General features: G+C 41.6%; 1 pseudogene; it reads left to right on the top strand.

The window, feature by feature from the left end:
- Positions 1–776: 776 nt before the first annotated feature.
- LOC142656613 (EEF1A lysine methyltransferase 2 pseudogene) lies at positions 777–1,368 on the top strand (annotated as a pseudogene).
- Positions 1,369–21,592: the final 20,224 nt, after the last annotated feature.

The raw sequence follows: 21,592 nt of genomic DNA on the forward strand, positions 1-21,592 counted from the left end.
GTTGTCAGATGTTTGGTTACTAAGGGTGTCTCCTCTTTGTCTGTTGGAGGTATCATAGTCATATGGTTGCATACATTGCTCATCCAATCTATGCCTCCTTTTGTTTCCTATAGTCCGTACCACTCCATGTCTTGCCTCTCTGTGCATTATGATCGGGTTCCGATACAGAATTCCCTGATGATGCAGAGGGAGATCTTCTCATATCCCAACTGATTGGTTTTGAGCGACGCCACCTATACATCCGATTTGATATTTTATCATTCAAATCGCGTTGGAATTTGCGTGTTTTGGTATCTCGAGTTGTTGAAAGAAGGTTCTCCAATCTTCATCACTCAATTTTGTTTTAAGCTGTGTCTGTACTTGTTCGATATCACGATCTATCGTTTCAACTGTTTGTTTGTCTAGGCCAATCAGCAACTCCATGAAAGTTTGGGACGATCCCCTACAATTTTCCTCCCACCGGGTGCTAAAACTATCATCCATTCCATTAAAAGAAGGAAACACTTGAATCCTAAGACCCCTAGGTATAAGGGGTATAGGTATTTCCTCAAAAAGGCCTTATTCCATCATGTCCTCGTACGTTTGTGGAACAAGGATTTAAAATTATTTTTAATAGCAGCAATGTTTCCACAGGTGTCATGATCTCCCACTGTGGACTCATTTCTAAAGACCAAATCTAATTTGGTCAACCAGGACCTTTCCCTGGCCTTAAAGTCCAAGTTGGTGGACCTCCCAGAATCTGCAATAAAAACAGATGATAAGAATTCTATACCAATATGGAGAGCAACCAAAATCCCCTTATCCATATAATGAAAATGAACCCATATAATCAGTATATAAAATGTTGGGGGGGAGGGCACACAAAGATACAGCTGACAACCTTAATAGTGGACATTGGCACCGGGAATTGCATGCTACTGGTGGAATTGGCAAAGTTGGGGTACAGCAATCTCATGGGTATTGACTACTGTTTAGATGCTATAGCACACTTGCAAGAAACATATGTGAAAAGGAAGGAGTGTCTCAAAGTGTACATCTCCAGGTAGCAGATTTCCTAGGCTCCTTTAGTCCTTCAGAACAGTATGACATAGGTTTGGATAAAGGCACCTTCGATGCAGTGAGCCTAGACCCCAATGGTTCAGAAGAAAAACGCATGCAATATATACAGTCACTTTGACGGGTTTTAAAACCGAATGGTATTTTTATCATTACATCCTGCAATTGAACCAAAGAGGAGTTGCTTGGTCAGTTTGGAGAAGAGTTGGAGAAGAGTTTGAAGTAACCAATGAACTGCCCACACTGACCTTCAGTTTTGGAGGATACTCGGGTCGCAGCGTCACATCTCTTGTGTTCAGAAGGGGGACTTGAACTTAAAATATACTACCATGGGAAGATCATTACCTGGATATGATAGTTTATCCTACTGACCCCTAATACAGTGGATGAAGTTGAAATAAGAGGAAGACATCTGGGAATGAGACCAGCCTAGTTTTAATCTGTAATTTTTTTAATATACAAATATTAAAAAATATTAAACATAAAAAAATAATATATAAAGTCGGACCATCCTTAGTTGTGCCCGAGCCTTTCAAAACGTTGGTACGTTCCAGAGGTGCACCCTTGTTTTTCCCTCTCGTCACAGACAAAAATGCAGAGGATCATTGAGCAGCGTTACGCAATCAAATTTTGCGTGAAACCTGGAAAAAAGCTTCAGAAACCTTAGGCTATGTTCACACTGAGTTTTTTGACAAGTTTTTTGATGTGAAAACCGCGCCGCAAAACTCGTCAAAAACGGCCCTAAAATGCCTCCCATTGATTTCAATGGGAGGCAAGGGCAGTTTTCTCCCGCGAGAAGGGACATGCCCTATCTTTGGTCATTTACGCCTCTGACCTCCCATTGACTGCAATGGGAGGCCGAGAAAGCGTATTTCGCAGCATTTTAAGCCCGCGGCGCTCAATGGCCGCGGGTGAAAAACGCTGCGAAAATCGGTGTGCAGGGAGAGGAAAATCTGCCTCAAACTTCCAAACGGAATTTTGAGGCAGAAATTCCACCTGCAAAAAACTCTGTGTGAACATAGCCTTAGAGATGCTGAAGAAAGCACCGGAAAAGCTGCTTTGTTGTCAGCCCAAATTTTCATTTACCTTCAATGTCAAGAACTGATGAAAATGTGGCCGATATCAAGGCTGCTCTGAATCCGGACCGATATTTTTGGGGTTTTGCGAGTGTGCTTTGACATTGCCAAAACATGGACCCTCCACCATGACAATGAGTCACATATCATTGGCTGTGAGGGAGTTTTCGACACAACAAAACATCCCTACCCTAAGCCCTGACTTGGCACTGTGTTGTGTTCCCCGAAAAGAACACCATTTTGGTACTGTTGAGAACGTCCAGTCGAGGGTTCTGAACAACCTCTCTCATGAAGACTTTCAGCACTGCTACGAAGAATGGCAGTGTCGCTGGAATCGTGTTCAGTCCAATATATATATATATATATATCATATATATCAAGAAGAAATTAATGTTTGAGAAAGGTCCTAAGGCTGGACAGAAATGTTGCATCTCTGCATTCGTTTGAACAAAGCACTTTATTTTTTTGCTTAAATTGGAGTGCTGCAGAATGTCTTCTTGATATATTATACAATCCTTGGATCAGGATTATCTGCTGTGCACCCGTCACTGCAGTGGGATTTGCTACAGAGCGCTGCTGTCTTTCTTTCATTTATATATATATATATATATATATATATATATATATATATATATGTATATATATATATATATATATATATATACAGTGAAGGAAATAAGTATTTGATCCCTCGCTGACTTTGTACGTTTGCCCACTGTCAAAGACATGAACAGTCTAGAATTTTTAGGCTAGGTTAATTTTACCAGTGAGAGATAGATTATATTTAAAAAAAAAACTGAAAATCACAGTCAAAATTATATATATCTATTTGCATTGTGCACAGAGAAATAAGTATTTGATCCCCTACCAACCATTAAGAGTTCAGCCTCCTCCAGACCAGTTACACGCTCCAAATCAACTTGGTGCCGGCATTAAAGACAGCTGTCTTAAATGGTCACCTGTATAAAAGACTCCTGTCCACAGACTCAATTAATCAGTCTGACTCTAACCTCTACAACATGGGCAAGACCAAAGAGCTTTCTAAGGATGTCAGGGACAAGATCATAGACCTGCACAAGGCTGGAATGGGATACAAAACCATAAGTAAGACGCTGGGTGAGAAGGAGACAACTGTTGGTGCAATAGTAAGAAAATGGAAGACATACAAAATTACTGTCAATCGACATCGATCTGGGGCTCCATGCAAAATCTCACCTCGTGGGGTATCCTTGATCCTGAGAAGGTGAGAGCTCAGCCGAAAACTACACGGGGGGAACTTGTTAATGATCTCAAGGCAGCTGGGACCACAGCTGAGAGTGATTGGGAGAAGGTGCTGTGGTCAGATGAGACTAAAATTGAGCTCTTTGGCATTAACTCAACTCGCCGTGTTTGGAGGAAGAGAAATGCTGCGTATGACCCAAAGAACACCGTCCCCACTGTCAAGCATGGAGGTGGCAACATTATGTTTTGGGGGTGTTTCTCTGCTAAGGGCACAGGACTACTTCACCGCATCAATGGGAGAATGGATGGAGCCATGTACTGTCAAATCCTGAGTGACAACCTCCTTCCCTCCACCAGGACATTAAAAATGGCTCGTGGTTGGGTCTTCCAGCATGACAATGACCCGAAACATACAGCCAAGGCAACAAAGGAGTGGCTCAAAAAGAAGCACATTAAGGTCATGGAGTGGCCTAGCCAGTCTCCAGACCTTAATCCCATCGAAAACTTATGGAGGGAGCTGAAGATCCGAGTTGCCAAGCGACAGCCTCGAAATCTTAATGATTTACAGATGATCTGCAAAGAGGAGTGGGCCAAAATTCCATCTAACATGTGTGCAAACCTCATCATCAACTACAAAAGACGTCTGACTGCTGTGCTTGCCAACAAGGGTTTTGCCACCAAGTATTAAGTCTTGTTTGCCAAAGGGATCAAATACTTATTTCTCTGTGCAAAATGCAAATAAATATATATTATTTTGACAATGTGATTTTCTTTTTTTTTTTAATATAATCTATCTCTCACTGGTAAAATTAACCTAGCCTAAAAATTCTACACTGTTCATGTCTTTGACAGTGGGCAAGCTTACAAAATCAGCAAGGGATCAAATACTTATTTCCCTCACTGTATATGTATATAAATAATGTGGATGGTCGATAGAATGTGCTGTATTAAAATGTGCATGTAAGCATAGTGGGCTTCATGCATAAAAACTAGTACGAACTAAAAGTGGAGGAGTTTCCCATAGGAACCATTCAGATCACTTCTTTCAAGAATAATGTGGGTTACATTTGCAATAGTTTTTATGCATTAGGCCAATAATATTCTAATTAGGAACCAAAGGCTGGGTTCACACGAGCATGTTACGTCCGTAATGGACGGAACGTATTTCGGCCGCAAGTCCCGGACCGAACACACTGCAGGGAGCCGGGCTCCTAGCATCATAGTTATGTACGATGCTAGGAGTCCCTGCCTCACTGCGGGACAACTGTCCTGTACGGTAATCATGTTTTCAGTATGGGACAGTAGTTCCACGGAGAGGCAGGGACTCCTAGCATCATACATAACTATGATGTTAGGAGCCCGGCTCCCTGCAGTGTGTTCGGTCCATTACGGACGTAACATGCTCGTGTGAACCCAGCCTAAGATCCCAGCTCAAGGATCAAGGCTTAGCACTTTTCATTTGAAAAGCCCCACCTAAAATGATATTCTGGGAAACCAGATTATTATATTGGTACTAATGAGAAACTTTCAACGAGTGCTGACATGGATGCATTGTGTTCTCCAGAATGAGAGCTGCTCTTTGAACTGGCTAAGGGTATGTGCACACACAAAATAAAACAAGTCTCAAAATACGTAGCGGTTTTCAAGGGAAAATAGTTCCTGATTTCCAGAAGTTTTTTAATCAAAGTCGCATTTTTCGCGGCGTTTATAACAGCTGTTTCTTTTCGCTGCTTATTTTCGCGGCGTTTATAACAGCTGCTTCTTTTTCGCAGCCGTTTTTTTACGTGGCCGTAGAAAACGCCCCGCCGGAACAGAACACTGTTTTTCTTATGGAAATCAATGGGCAGATATTTGGAGGCGCTGTTTTTCAGGACGTTTACGGCCCGAAAAACGGCTGAAAACACTCCGTGTGAACATATCCTAAGGCCGGATTTATATGAGCGTTGCGCATCTCGGACGTGAAAAACTGTAGTTTTTCACGTCCGAGGTGCATCCTTGCTCTGTGCTGCAGGACGCAATGTCACGCATCCCCCATAGATTAGAGCCTATGGAGGGATGTGTGAAGCGTGAAAAAATAGGACATGTCCTATTTTCTCACAGACCCTTCACGCTGTCCGTTGAAACAACGGCAGTGTGAACGGCCACATTGAATTATATAGGTCCGTGCGACGGCCGTTGTTTCAATGGCTGAGACACAGACGTTTAACACGTTCATGTAAATAAGGCCTAATGCTTCGTTTTTTGGTGGTATTAAGGCCAGATTTGCACGAGCGTGTGCGTTTTTCCACGCGCAAAAGGTCCATAAAAGCTCCGTGGGTCAGCAGCATATGATGCGTGGCTGTGTGATTTTCACGCAACCGCCATCATTATTATGACACTGTTTTTTTGCTTGTAAACAGAAAAGCACGTGGTGCTTTTCTGTTTTAATTTATAGTTTGGACTACTGTAGCGCGCATCACGGAAGTGTTCCGTGTTCCTGTGCGTGACTTCAATGGGTGCGAAAAACAGGCAAATATAGGACATGTCGTGAGTTTTATGCGGACATACGCTGCGTGAAAATCACGGACTGTCTGAACGGCCCCATCTGAACGGCCCCATTGACTAACATAGGTCCGTGTGGGTCTTACGATGTACTGTGCCGACGACCTGTCATTTTACGCGTCGCTGTCAAAAGACGGCGCGTAAAATAACAGCCTCGTCAAATAAGTGCAGGACACTTCTTGGGACGTAATTGGAGCCGTTTTTCATTGACTTCAATGAAGAACAGCTCCAAATTACGTCCGTAAAAGACGCGGCGAAAAACGCCAGTACATGCATTTACGTAAATACAGTTATCGTGTGCACATAACCTTAGTGTGTCCAAATCAGTTTGCAATTTATGAACATCTTCCATAGACTGAACAATACTACTTAGCTTGGTGTCATCTGCAAATATAGAAATAGTGCTATTAATCCCATCCTCTATATCATTAGTAAATAAGTTCAATAATAGTGGTACCAGCACGGAATCCTGGGGTACACCACTTATAACCGGGGGCCATTCAGAGTAGGAATCATTGACCACAATTCTCTGGATTCGGTCCTTGAGCCAATTCTCAATCCAATTACAAACTATACTTTTTAAACATATAGTCCTTAATTTCTCCATTAGACGTCTGAGGGACAGTGTCAAATGCTTTTGCAATGTCCAAAAACACGATATCCACAGCGGCCCCTCTGTCTAGGCTTCTACTCACATCTTCATAAAAACAAATCAGGTTAGTTTGACAACTTCTGTCCTTAGTAAAACCGTGCTGGCTGTCACTTATAATATTATTTTATATCATATACTCCTGTATATAGTCCCTCAATAGCCCCTCAAACATTTCTACCACAAGGGATGTTAAGCTTACTGGTCTATAGTTACCTGGGAAAGACCTAGAGCACCACATTTGCCCTGCGTTAGTCCCTTGGCACTATACCAGTCACTAGAGAATCCCTGAATAATATGAAGTGGGGGAAAGAAATAACTTAACTGGTTCCTTAAGAACACTAGGGTGTAACCATATGGTCCTTGTGCACATTTATTTTATTTAACTTAGTTTGGACCAAATCTTTTTTCATTTTTAATCAAATAGTTTTTATTGACACAATTTTCATATTATACAAACAATCAATATATAAGACAATAACAGCCCCCTGCCTCTCCCCCAACATATCCCACCCACTTGCAAAGCAAAGAGTACTATGCACAACAATATTCCACCTGAACACAACAAGTCTCCCAGCACTACTCTAGCTGCGCACAATCCCCCCTCTAAATCTGTAACGAATTTAGTTCAAAAGTCCAAGGGGTACAGCATTTACAAGAGAAGGTGATGGAAACCCCGGTGACCTCAACCAATTTGTCCATTGACCTTCAAACTTTTTGGGAGCACCACGTTTGAGATATATCACCCTCTCCATCAGAATAATACTATTCATATGATTAATAAATTCCCAGTATGCAGGCGCAAATGAGTCCAACCAACCCATACCTATCAGCTTATGAGCCTGATAGAATATCTTTTGAATTGCCAGTTTTTGTAAAACAGGAACCTCAAGATCCTCTACGTAACCCAAAACACGCACCAGCGGCACACGCGGCTCCTGGATATCAAACACCCTGTCAACCAACGCAAATACCTCTTCCCAATACCTCTGTAGAATAGAACACTCCCAGATCATATGGTTAAGATCTGCCTGTTCCTCCGAACATCGTGGGCATACAGCATCAGGTCGAAGACCCATTTTGTTCAACAATACCAGAGTACGATAAACTCTATGAAGCAAGAATAGTTGGGACCTACGGTGTGCTACATTAAGTGAGATCAATGGGACCTCCGCCAATATGGTTTTCAAGCGTCTACAGAAATATTTCCCACATCGCGTGACAATTTTTCCCTCACCTGATCCAAAGGGGATTCCAACACAAAACCCAGCAATTGCCCGTATAAGAACGAAATAACACCCTTCACACTGACGCCAGTTTCAAGCACATTCAAAACTACAGAAGCCTGTATTTCTGGTGGGGACACTCCATACTGCACAGTCAAAGCATGTCGCAACAACAAATACTGATAAAAGAAAGTATTAGGTAGCGTAAACTCTTCCTGTAACTGTTAAAAGGATTTAAGTACACCATCCTTATTTACATGTGAAATAGAAATAACGCCGGCAGATTCCCACTACTCAAACCCCTGTAATTGATATAACTCAAAAAGGTGTGAGCCGAGTAATCTCCATGATGCCCTAGATATCTCTGGTCTTCCATCATACTTTATGCATTAAAGAAAGGGTCGGCATAGGAATGTGTGGAAGTCTAAAGCGCTGTGCTTCTAGCAGGGAAAACAAGGAACCATGCCATAACAAATATGAAGAAAAAAGCAAAAAACACGGCGCCACATAGTGCAGATTACCCAGGAGGATTGCAGTAGAACAACCAATAAACTACTATCCTGGTTAAGGATGTACATAGGCTCTGAAAAAAATGTGTGCTGCTGCCAAGACTAGATGCCGGTGATCCTTCAGGAGACTGCAGTGAATAGTGATAATGGTAGGGAGAAAAGAGGAGTCTTCGGGAGGCGCTGCTACACAAAGGATAACAAATAGGATAACAAATAGAAGTTCCAAAAGTTTATTAGAAGTAAAATGGCCATTTTACTTCTAATAAAACTTTGGAACTTCTATTTGCATACATGATTCATCATTGTTCACGGGTTTGCATGTTATCCCATGTGTAGCAGCGCCTCCCGAAGACTCCTCTTTTCTCCCTACCATTATCACTAACACATATGTTAATATTGCACCACTTGAGCCTCCACAATCTGAATTCCCCCAACCTTTAAAATGTTGCAATTGTGCTGCCAAAAAGTATATCTGGGGATTAGGAACTGCTAAACCCCCTCATCAGTAGGCAACTGCAATGTTTCTAACTTAATTCTAGGCATACCCCGTCCCCATATAAATCCCCGGAAAATTTGATTAATTCTGCAGAACAGAGAGTTAGGAAGCCAGACTGGCAAATTATGAAGTACATAAAGCAGCTGCGTCATCAAAATCATATTCAGCAAACTAATTCTGCCCACCAATCCCAGTGGTAGTTTACCCCAGGCTTCAGTCTTCATTTTGAATTTTCCCAGAAGTGGCAACATGTTCAGAGGAATAAAATCTAAAACCCGGCGAGTAATCTGCACTAGATACTTTACTGGTACCATAGCGAAATTAGATGGTAAATAATCTATTAACGGATCTACTGGAAGCAGGGCCGATTTATTCCAATTGATAGTGAGACCAGAATATGTGCCAAACAAAGTAATAGTGCAGACAGCCTGGGACAGGGACTCCGTCACATTACCCAAAAACAAAAGGAGACCATCAGCATACAAAGCCATTTTCTCCTCCAACCGGCCATGCTTAAACCCTACTATTTCTTGAGTCATTCTTTTTTTTATAAATTCTTTCTTCATTTGCTTTTTCAAACAAGGAACATATCAAGCAAGGGAACAAAAAAGAAAAACGGGGGGAATGGACAAGGGCAAGATATTGCATCAAACTATTTACAAAATCATATATGCGACATTAGGGACAGAGGAGGGGTAAGGACAGGGGAGAGAAAGAAAAAGGAAAAGGGGGGAATGGAGGAGGGGGAACACATAGGTACATTATCCAGAATACAATTCAAAAACATCTGAAATTTCAGCTGGCCATGATGGTCCGATATGCTGGAGAGTCCTGATAGCATTCCAATGGGACCAAGTCTTGGAGAAGCTGACAGGTCTGTTAGTCAACTGAGATGTAAGGTCTTCCATGCGCTTAATTTCCTCTATTTTATGAAACCAGAGTCTGAGAGAGGGAGGTTCCATACTTTTCCACAGAACAGTTATACAAGCTCGAGCACTGTTAACTAAGTGTCGAAGAATAGACTTTTTGTATATTGGAAAAGGAATGTCGCTGAGATGAAGCAGAAAACAGGCCGGAGTAAAAGGTACGGTGTGGTCAGAGAAAGAGGAGGTTATTCTCCAGACTTCCTGCCAGAAATGAGACAACACTGAACAATCCCAGAAGGTATGGAGAAGGGTCCCTTCAGAAGACCCGCAGCACCAGCAAAGAGAAGAGACATTGGGGAACATAACATGGAGTCTAGACGGAACATAGTACCATCGAGATAAAAGTTTATATTTCATACTCTTGGACACGACTAGAAATTGACGATCCATGAGTTAAATCATAAATCCTGGTCAATTGGGAGTCAGAAAGAGATAAATTCAAATTCCGCTCCCACTTGTCCACAAAAGGAGTCGGCGGCTGCGTCAAAGAGGAGCCCAACATGGCATAGATAGCGGAAAGGGCATGTCGCACCAGGCCCGTTCCCGAGCAAAGGGTTTCCAATGGGGTGACGGAATGGGACAGGGCGGTGGGGGGTGGGAGGGTGACAAGAAAATTATGGAGTTGGTTTGTCTTCCAGAATCCCAAAGGACAAGGGTCCAGCAAGGCAGCGGGAGCTTCCAAGGTCGGCCAAGTTTCCCCCGTCAAAAAATAGATGGCCGATCTCGTCCAAAAGACGCCCATCACTGAAAAACAGGGTCAGACAGGCTCGGTGTGAAGGAAGGTTGGCCCAATATCGGGAGTAACGGGGTAGAAGTTGGGACCTAGTAGAGTTTCTGATTATTGTCAAGGTAGTGGAAATGGTAGGGTGAGATGGAGAGGGCAAAGAAGAATTGGGAAGCCAGGGCAATATGTGGAGAGGCGAGGAGCAGTAGTGTGATTCCAATATAACCCAACGTTTGGTATCAGCATTACGATGCCAGTCCACTAGCCTTGTGAGGTGGGTAGCCCTATAGTATGCATAGATATCAGGTAATCCAATTCCCCCCTGTCATTTGGGCTTTAGAGCAATGACTTTGAGATTCCGGCTGTTTTATTATTCCACACAAATTTGGAGAAGAGGGAGGCAAGCGCCTTGAAGAGGGACCGAGTGATATAAATGGGTAGGGCCTGTAGTAGGTAAAGAATCCTAGGGGGAACGTTCATCTTTAGTATTGAGCAGCGACCACACCATGTAAAGGTACCCATAGACCATCTATCCAGGTCTTTTATAACAGAGGACAGTAGGCGAGGGAAGTTGGACTGGTAGAGTCACGACGTACGCGGGGTGAGGTGAACTCCCAGATATGGTAAGGTAGACGTGGACCACTTGAACGAGAAGGAAGCTGCTAATGAAGCAAGAGCTGTCTGTGGCAAAGAAGTATTGAGGGCTTCCGATTTCAGCAAATTGATCTTGTAATTTAATAGGGTCGCGTATAGGGAGAGTTTAGCGAGAAGATTGGGAAGTGAGATTAGTGGTCGTGAAAGAAAAAATAAGAGGTCATCGGCATAGGCGGCAATTTTATGGGTATTATCCCCGACCTGAACTCCTGTAATATCCACATTCTGACTAATGCATCGAAGGAGAGGTTCCAGTGTGAGAATGAAAATAAGAGTGGAGAGGGGGCAGCCCTGACGGGTACCATTCAGAATAGGGAAATAGTCAGAGAGGACTCAGTTAATATTGACAGCCACAGAGGGCCTTGAGTACAAACTACCAATCCATCGGAGCATGTTGGATCCAAGTCCTATATGTTTTAAGGTCTGGGTAAGAAACCCCAATCCACTCGGTCGAAGGCCTTCTCGGCATGAGTGGAGGGAAGAACATCTGGGATAGAGGAGGAGGAGAGATAATGTAGGATACTAAGAGTCAGACTAATAGTCCTAGTGGTGTTATCTCTAGCTTCTCTGGTGGGCATGAATCCAACCATGTCACGATGGATGATATGCTGCAATAGGGAAGTAAGACGGGTTGACAGGATTTTTGCAAACAATTTAAGGTCGACGTTCAACAGAGAAATGGGTCTATAATTCGAACATTGAGAGAGATCCTTACCCTCTTTGGAGTAACCGAAATGTGGGCCCTGAGCGTGTCGGGAGGTAGAGTAGCATGTGCGGAAGGCGAATTATAAGCAGAGAGAAAGTGAGTCTGAAGGTCTGGCATAAATATTTTGTAGTAGGCTAATGTGAGTCCGTCTGGGCCTGGGGCTCTACCCGTTCAAGGATCTTTAACGGCGAGTTCGAGCTCAGGAAGTGTGATAGATTCTTTCAAAATTGAAACAGCATCCTGGGGAAGGGTGGGAAGGCCGGCCCGTTGCAGATAATTGTCTATGGAGAGTTTGAGCTCTTCAAGGGCCTGTGATTGAAGGGGCTGAGTAATCTTATAAAGCTTAGCATAATAAGCCTGGAATGTTTCTGCAATACGTGAGGAAAGGGCATGTTTGTAACCCCGTTCATCCGAGATGAGAGGAATAAACGAGCGTGCTCTCTGTACACGGAGAGCCCGCGCAAAAGTCTTCCCCGGTTTGTTTCCAAACTCAAAGAAATGGCGGCGACATCTGGCCAGGGAAGCCTTCGCGTGAGAAAGAGGTAAGCTTTTAAGTTGTTCCCGTAGTGTGCAATGTTCAACTTTAGTTTGAAGCGCAAGGGATCGTTTATGAGCTTTCTCTAGAGTGCTTATCTTGGATAGAAGGTCTGTGAAATGAGCATTCCTCGAGCGCTTGAGCCGTGCACCATGTTTAATTAAAGTGCCTCGGATAAAGCATTTCTTGAGTCATTATAAGCTTAATTGCCAAAGGTTCTATGGCCAGAGCAAAAATCAGAGGGGATAAAGGACATCCCTGCCTCGTACCTCTTTCCAGAGTGTAAGCATCAGAAACCTAATTATTGACCCAAACCCGAGCACGAGGCTCTGTATACATCATCCGCAACCACGAGATAAATCGAGACCAAATCAAATGCCTTAGCATAATCCAAGGACATCACAGCTCTATTTCCAAGATTATCCGGGACTGCCTGGAGATTCAGGAACAAACATCTAATATTTATAGCAGTACATTTAGATGGCATGAAGCCCACTTGATCACCATGCACCAGGGAAGTAACAACCTCACCCAACCTAAGGACCAGGACTTTAGCCAGAAGTTTTATATACGTGGGAAGTAAGGAAATGGGACGGTAAGAATCAGTGCACTCCGGGTCTTTATCAGGTTTCAAAAGAACAACAATGAGTGCTTCCATCATAGAAGCAGGCAGTCTCCCCCTCTCCTCTGCCTCCTGAAGCACAGAGAACATATGTGGCAATAATAAATCACTATACGTCTTGTATATCTCAACGGGAAACCCATGAGTTCCAGGGGCCTCGTCAATGGACATTTGTTTTAACGCCAACTTTAACTCCTCCAGCGTGATTGGCGCCTCTAAGGAATCATACTGCTCTGTCAACAAAGACGGCAAAGAAATACCATTCAGGTAAGTACTTAGACACTCCTCGGTAACCACAACCCTGGAAGTATAATCAGACCTATAATAATCACAAAATTGAGTCAGAATACCCTCCGAATCTGTGACAAGAACAACACCCTTCCCAGTCAGAATACACGTCACAAAGTGTGGAGCTTGTTGCACCCTAGCAATAGTAGCTAATAGATGACCAGTACGTTGCCCTTCCTCATAATTTATCTGCCTCATAAACATGCGTTTATTTTCCGCTCATTGTGATTCTTTCCAATGTTTCACGTTTTCCTGTGTAGGGTCTACTACATATCTCCCCTCCATGTCTTGCAGTCTAGACTGTTTCAGTTCTCCTAATTGCCTATTCTTCCGTTTGACTCTAGATATCTCCTGTAGCAATATACCTCTAAGAAAGGCCTTCATAGCGTCCCACACTACGAGCAAAGCGGTGGATCCCACATTCTGTTGAAAATATTCCTCCAATCTAACCGATACACGCCCGCCCACCAAGACGTCTGTTAACCCTCTGCAAACCCAGGTTTACCAATACAGGAGTGTGGTCTGATAAAGAACGAGGTAGGTAACGTACACCTTCAACATATGACAACATGCGAGTATTTCCCATACACAAGTCAATACAAGACATGGAATTATGAGAGGCAGAATAACACAAATATTGTCTCAGGTTTGGATTCCGGAGACTCCAAAGGTCTTTCAGGCCCAACTCCCTCAGAAAATGACCAAATCTGGTAAGACCTGGGGAAACAGTCATAGCAGCAACTGGAAATTTATTTAATAACGGGTCAATAAAATTATTAAAATCCCCCATTACGACCAATGGAGCCTCCGGATCGTGAACCAAAAACCCCAGAGCCGACTTAAAGAGGCTCTGTCACCAGATTTTGCAACCCCTATCTGCTATTGCAGCAGATCGGCGCTGCAATGTAGATTACAGCAGCGTTTGCAGGTAAGTCGATGTAGCTACATTGACTTACCTGCAAACGCTGATGCTGCTGCAGAATCAACTGTAGCCTCTGGTGCCGATGTGGCCGTCACGGTGCAGGACCTGTGAGTGACGTCACAGATCTGCACTGTCAGAAGCTGGGCGTTCTGAAGAGAAGTGGATGATACTTCTCTTCAGAGCGCCCAGCTAGTAAAAGTATTAAAAACGCCCCGATGTACGCACATAATACACGCCCAGTTGGACTTTTACTTTTAAACACACCCACTTGGACTTTTGCAATCCTCATTTGCATAAATACAAAAATGGTCATAACTTGGCCAAAAATGCTCGTTTTTTAAAAATAAAAACGTTACTGTAATCTACATTGCAGCGCCTATCTGCTGCAATAGCAGATAGGGGTTGCAAAATCTGGTGACAGAGCCTCTTTAAGCACTGTACTAGAGAATGGAGGTGGAACATAAATTGCAATGACAATACATACAATACCATGTAGTTTACAATGTAAGCAGACATAGCGTCCTTCTGCGTCCACAGCCGACTTAATACATTCAAACAGCAGATTTCTATGAACTAAATTACTAACACCCCTTGAATAAGAGGAAAATGTGGAATGAAACGCATGTGCAATCCATGCCCTTTTAAGTAAGTGCACAGAATCAGGAAGTAAATGTGTTTCCTGCAAGCACACCAGAGCAGGTAGATGATCCTGTATGTCATTAAAGAGAATGTGTCGCAAATGAAACCTTTTTTTTTTTTTTAAGTAAGTTACTTATTTCTATTATATTTTTAACGTTTTTTGCTGTATTTTTTTTTTCCCTCCACATGGTGGAAAGTATTAAAAATTAAATAATAATTTGACATGTTTTCCTATGTTGGCCACCAGAGGGAGCACTTCCCAGAATTACAGCAAGGTGAATAAGGCAAAACAACCTGACTCACAGCTGCCGTAAATGTGGGAGGGAATCTCCCCCCCCCCCCTCCTACAAGCCAGGAAAAGGTATCTTCAAATTGCTAAGCAGTGTCCGGCTGCAATTTTAGGTATGATTCTGCAGCTGGCAGAAGCTATAGGACACACCAAAAGTCTAAGGGTATGTTCATATGCTTACTAAACAAAGGGAAAACAGCTCCTGATTTTCAGCCATTTTTTAATCAAACTCGCGTTTTTGGCGGCGTTTTTTACGGCCGTTTTCAGAGCTGTTTTTCTATAGTCAATGAAAAACGGCTCCAAAAACGGTCCAAGAAGTGATATGCACTTCTTTTTGGCGGGCGTCTTTTTACATGCCGTTTTTGGAAAACTGAAGTGAAACAAAAAAGAACACGGCGCCAAACTTGCGGTATCAATATATAATGCGCGGAGAAAAAACAATATATGCTCACCTCCAAGGTTGTGAATTACCGGCATGTAATTCGTAGTAGAGAAGCTGCTGCCAATCCCAACGCAAAACTCCCAAGGGGTTGCCAAAATAGTAGAAAATACAGGAAGAAAAAACGGGATGCACGGCGCTGCTTAATAAGAAAGGTTTTAATGACGATAATTGCTACGCGTTTCGATACCGGACCGGCATCTTCATCAGGCATATCATGAGAGTAGTAAAAAAACACACATATATATACACAAAAGTACAAGTGAAAAGTAAGTTCATTGGACCAGTTCAGACCAGCCTCCTGGCCAAAAACCGCCAAAACCTGCAGGTCAAAGTTCAGAAATGTCAGAAAAAATAAAAACAGTAAACAGTAAAAATGAGGTGAATAAAAGTCACAAATGGGTTGCTAGCAGATAATGAATGACATAAAATGACACAAAGGGCCACATTTGTTACAGTAGATAGACGAACAGTCACAGAGCAGCAGGGAAATGCTGCACTCAATGCAAACAGTATGTTGTACATAAAGAAGTTTTATTTGTGGTATGTGGAAGGGATAAGTAGTCTGAAGTTGTCAGGGGGATAGTGAGATATTACAATGTCAGAAAAACTGTACGAGATCATTCATAACGCGCATACTGGCGCGTTGTCATGGCAACCATAAACAAATGCATGCCGGAAGAGAGGGGAAATGTGTTGGAACGCATGATGAAGCGCAAAGATCGCAGGGGGGAAGTTGTACACAAGGGTAAATTGAGCCAGCAAATAGCTGGAGCATATATGCTAATTATATCATAAATACAGCTAATAGACATACTTGTAATTGTGTGTGCTGTATATATTTGTAAGAAATGATGGAATAAAACTAATAAAATAATGAAATATGAGGAATATGTATAACCTCAACATCGGATAGCTCTGGAAATATTAGTGCATATATAAATAACAATATGGATAGTACAATGCGAAAAATGGAAGAAATATATGAAAATTTAAAAATAGGTTAGTATAGACCTTAAGAAGCACCATATCAAAATAAAATTAATAATTAATACACCATCGAAGAAATTAGTAATTAATAAAAAATCAATAGAATTAATAATTAATAGGCTGTCCATAGAATACAACACATAAAAAATGTTTGACATTAATCCAAAGCGGACTCCGTAATATCATTAAGGCCATTAGGAAATAAGGTCGCCAATTTATATATCCAAAAATTTTCTCTTTATTTTAATCTAATAAATCTATTAGATATATCAAGGGGTATTTTTTCAATGGGAGTCACAGTGATAGAATCAAAATTGCATTTATGTTCAATGGCACAGTGGCGGGACACGCTATGTTTTTCGAACCCAGTCCTAACATTAAATCTGTGTTTATTGACTCTACATCTGAGGGTTTGGGTGGTACGACCCACATATTGTCGATTGCACGCGCATTGTAACAGGTAGATAACATAGTCACTACCACAGTTGAGAAAACTTTTTATCGGGAAACTTTCATTCGTAATTATGGAAGTGAAGTGCATTTTTTTGTTTGAAATATTTAGACAACAGAGACATCTGGATTTGCCTCAACGATAAGACCCGTTAATGATTAATGAAGTTTTTGGAGGGTCTTGGGTAATTTTATGCAGTTTGCTCGGCGCTATCATGTTTCTTAAAGTTTTTGCCCTTCTATATGTGATCCTAGGCCTAATGGGAAGGATACTTTTCATGTATTGGTCATTTTTTAGAATGTGCCAGTGCTTTAGAAGTATAGAATTAATTAATTTACTCCCTTTATTAAAGGTAGTGATAAAATTACAATTAAAATCAGTTGGTTTCACAACTGCCCGGGATGTGGGGTTGATACATTCAGATTGTGTTAGCGCTTTTGCTCTAGACTCTGCTCCCTTGATCAAACTAGTTGGAAAGTTTTTTTGTTTAAATCTTTTTTTCAAAATATTACATTCAACGGAGAAATCTTTGTCGCTAGTGCAATTTTTTCTTATTCGTTTGAATTGGCCAAACGGTAAATTTTTTAGCCATGGACGGTAATGTGCACTTTTAAAATTTAGATAGCTGTTAACATCAACTCCTTTAAAATGTGTCTTAGTACTTAAGAGGCGGCCATTTTTTTCAATTGTTAAGTCTAAAAAATCTATTCGTTCAAGAGACGAAGTATGCGTAAGTGTAATACCAAAATTGTTATTATTGAGGTGGCTTACCCAATCTAAAATTACAGTTGAATTGCCTTTAATGATGAAAAAAAGGTCATCTATATAGCGTTTATAGAAAATAATATTATCCTTGAAAATATGGTCACCGTATATATAAAGGTCTTCAAAGGCCCCCATGTACAGGTTAGCGTACGATGGGGCAAATCTTGACCCCATCGCACAGCCCTTTACTTGTCTCTAAAATTTGCCCTCAAAAGTAAATACATTGTGTTTAAGTATAAAATCAATACAGTCCATTAAAAAATTGATCTGATTATTCGGGAAAAGGGGGTTAGAGGTTAAATAAGTTAAAGACGCTTGCATGCCGAGATCATGTGGGATATTTGTGTAAAGTGATGTCACATCTGCAGTAAAAAACCATAGATCCGTAAAATCGTGGGCGGTTTGCAGTTTATAGAGTTCTCTGATTAGATGGGTAGAATCTTTAAGGTAAGACGGTAGTTTAACCACATGTGATTGGAGGTGAATATCTATAAAATGTGATAGGTTGCTGGTTAAGGACCCTATCCCTGAGATAATGGGTCTGCCAGGGGGATTTTCTAGGGATTTGTGAATCTTTGGTAAATGATAAAGAAATGGAATGGTGGGAAAAGGAACGGTTAAAAATGTTTTCTCTTTTTTATTTATAGTCTGATCGGTATAGGCCGTTTCAATGAGTGATTTATATTCAAGTAGAAATGTTGGTATTGGGTTGTGCTGCAGTTTCTTGTAAAAGTTTGTATCGGACAGTAGTCTGTAGGCCTCATTGGTATAGTCATCACGATCCTGTATTATAATCCCGCCACCCTTGTCGGCAGATCGTATCACTATTTGGTGATTTTTTTGTAAACTTTTTAGTGCAATGCGTTCAAACTTAGTGAGGTTGTCTGTGGAGTAAATCGGTTGCTCTATTGTCTTGAAGTCATTACTGACCAAATTGTAAAACGTTTCTAGTGCCGGTCCACGATGGTGGAGGGGATAGAATGAAGATCTAGGGTGGACATCCACACTAACAGATTTGGGAATGTGAGTGGATGAGGTCAAATTTTGTGTGGACTCTGGTGATGTCATTACTGGAGATAATGCGAAATGACGTAGAAGTGTGAGTCTACGCATAAACCTATTCAGGTCCATAAAGACCTCAAAACCATCCGGTGCGGTGGTGGGACAAAAAGAGAGACCCTTGGAGAGTAAACTGGTCTCGTTAACATTTAGGATATATTTAGATAGATTAAAAAGCTTTATAGTTTCTGCTTGTATTTCTTTGGGAGAAGGGGGAGGTTTGTGTCTGCCCCCTCTGCATCCTCTGACTCTTCCTCCAATTTTCTTTTTGATGTGATCTTTTGTATTTTTGGGAAGAAGGATGTAATTGTTTGTGATTTTGGACTTTTTAAAATGGGCAGAAGGATATCTCGTGATTGGGAGATCGGGGTAATTGGAGGTCTGGTGAACTGTGGTGGAAGTCCTAAAAAAGACACTGTTGCCAGAGTGTTGTCAAAAATGGGCTCAGGGCCATCCGTGGTGATGTTATGTAGAAATGACACAGCATGTGGACTAATAACCTGAACCAGATCGTCATGTGTGGTTAAATTCAACATGGATGATGGAGGTGGTGATGTAATATCAATTTCTATAGAGTCATTAAACAAGGGGGATTCAAATGACTGTTCGAAGGGAGTGTCTGGAACAAGATTAAAAAGTTTCAAATGTGCCTCTAAATTGGCGGATTTAAAAGCGTATTGGGGTATTGGTCCCAAATGATTGGTGCATGTAATATTCGTCAAATATGAATTTATTGAATTTTGAGGGTCTGTGCCATTAGAATGTATGGATTGTTGGTGATGTAAATAGTTAATTGGGATGGAGAGAGGTTTGGGAATGCGGAGAGGGGTAACTGGTCCAGTGTTGGAACTAATATTATTGGATATACTGGTGTTTATGTTTTTGTTCATATGGACAGATGGGGTTGGTACATTCATAATTGTATTTTTTATTTTGCTAGTGTCGGTCCTAGATGTTGAATCACAATTGTCAACTTGTTTGGGTTTAGAGTGCTTGAATGAATAGGATGATTTGCCGAAAGGAGTATTTAGCTTATTTGCATGGGGGTCCATATGCGGACGCTTGATAGGGAGGGGTTTGGAGGTCCAATCACCCAATTTGTTATCCATGTAATCCGCTCTATCTCGTTTTAGTTTTTTCATTTTTTTACCAATGATATCTCTTTCAAACGCATGCAAGCGATCAATGGTTGACAATTCCAATTTTTTGTAATCAGGAATATCAGAGAAGCGGCACAACTGCTCGCTTAGCTCATCAATCTTGTTAGATAATTCAGCACAAATACTTGTTCTCTTTTTGTGCAAACAATTAATAAACCCAGCATTGCTATGTTCCAATGCCTTGAGCCATTCAGTGTAAAACATGCTATCATCCAGGTATGGGGTATTGAAGCAGACCCTGAGGCCCCTAGGGGCTATTTTTTCAGACAGGTAAACGTCTAAGAAACGACAGTCAATGTTGAGGAAGGCTTCCTCTTTCAATGTGTCTTCCAATAGCAGAAATAAATCCGTCATTTTCTTTACATCCTCAATATTAGTGGTAGTATTACTCACTGGTGTGGCACGATCATCTAGGAAGTCCATTGTCGTAAGCTGTGCGATGAGACAATCCCGTGTGGTTGCTCTTTCATTAATAAAGTTCATCATGATTGCAGTGGAAAATGGAAAACGAAGGCAGCCAGTGTCAGAGGGTCTCCGGAACGAAAGCCCCAAAAATCCTCAATGGCGGGATCCAAGCCACCCAAATAGGGTATGAGCAATGGCCCGAACGTGGTACTGAAGTGAAACAAAAAAGAACACGGCGCCAAACTTGCGGTATCAATATATAATGCGCGGAGAAAAAACAATATATGCTCACCTCCAAGGTTGTGAATTACCGGCATGTAATTCGTAGTAGAGAAGCTGCTGCCAATCCCAACGCAAAACTCCCAAGGGGTTGCCAAAATAGTATAAAATACAGGAAGAAAAAACGGGATGCACGGCGCTGCTTAATAAGAAAGGTTTTAATGACGATAATTGCTACGCGTTTCGATACTGGACCGGCATCTTCATCAGGCATATCATGAGAGTAGTAAAAAAACACACATATATATACACAAAAGTACAAGTGAAAAGTAAGTTCATTGGACCAGTTCAGACCAGCCTCCTGGCCAAAAACCGCCAAAACCTGCAGGTCAAAGTTCAGAAATGTCAGAAAAAATAAAAACAGTAAACAGTAAAAATGAGGTGAATAAAAGTCACAAATGGGTTGCTAGCAGATAATGAATGACATAAAATGACACAAAGGGCCACATTTGTTACAGTAGATAGACGAACAGTCACAGAGCAGCAGGGAAATGCTGCACTCAATGCAAACAGTATGTTGTACATAAAGAAGTTTTATTTGTGGTATGTGGAAGGGATAAGTAGTCTGAAGTTGTCAGGGGGATAGTGAGATATTACAATGTCAGAAAAACTGTACGAGATCATTCATAACGCGCATACTGGCGCGTTGTCATGGCAACCATAAACAAATGCATGCCGGAAGAGAGGGGAAATGTGTTGGAACGCATGATGAAGCGCAAAGATCGCAGGGGGGAAGTTGTACACAAGGGTAAATTGAGCCAGCAAATAGCTGGAGCATATATGCTAATTATATCATAAATACAGCTAATAGACATACTTGTAATTGTGTGTGCTGTATATATTTGTAAGAAATGATGGAATAAAACTAATAAAATAATGAAATATGAGGAATATGTATAACCTCAACATCGGATATCTCTGGAAATATTAGTGCATATATAAATAACAATATGGATAGTACAATG

This window comes from Rhinoderma darwinii, chromosome 6, assembly GCF_050947455.1.
Source record: "Rhinoderma darwinii isolate aRhiDar2 chromosome 6, aRhiDar2.hap1, whole genome shotgun sequence".
Taxonomy (NCBI): domain Eukaryota; kingdom Metazoa; phylum Chordata; class Amphibia; order Anura; family Rhinodermatidae; genus Rhinoderma; species Rhinoderma darwinii.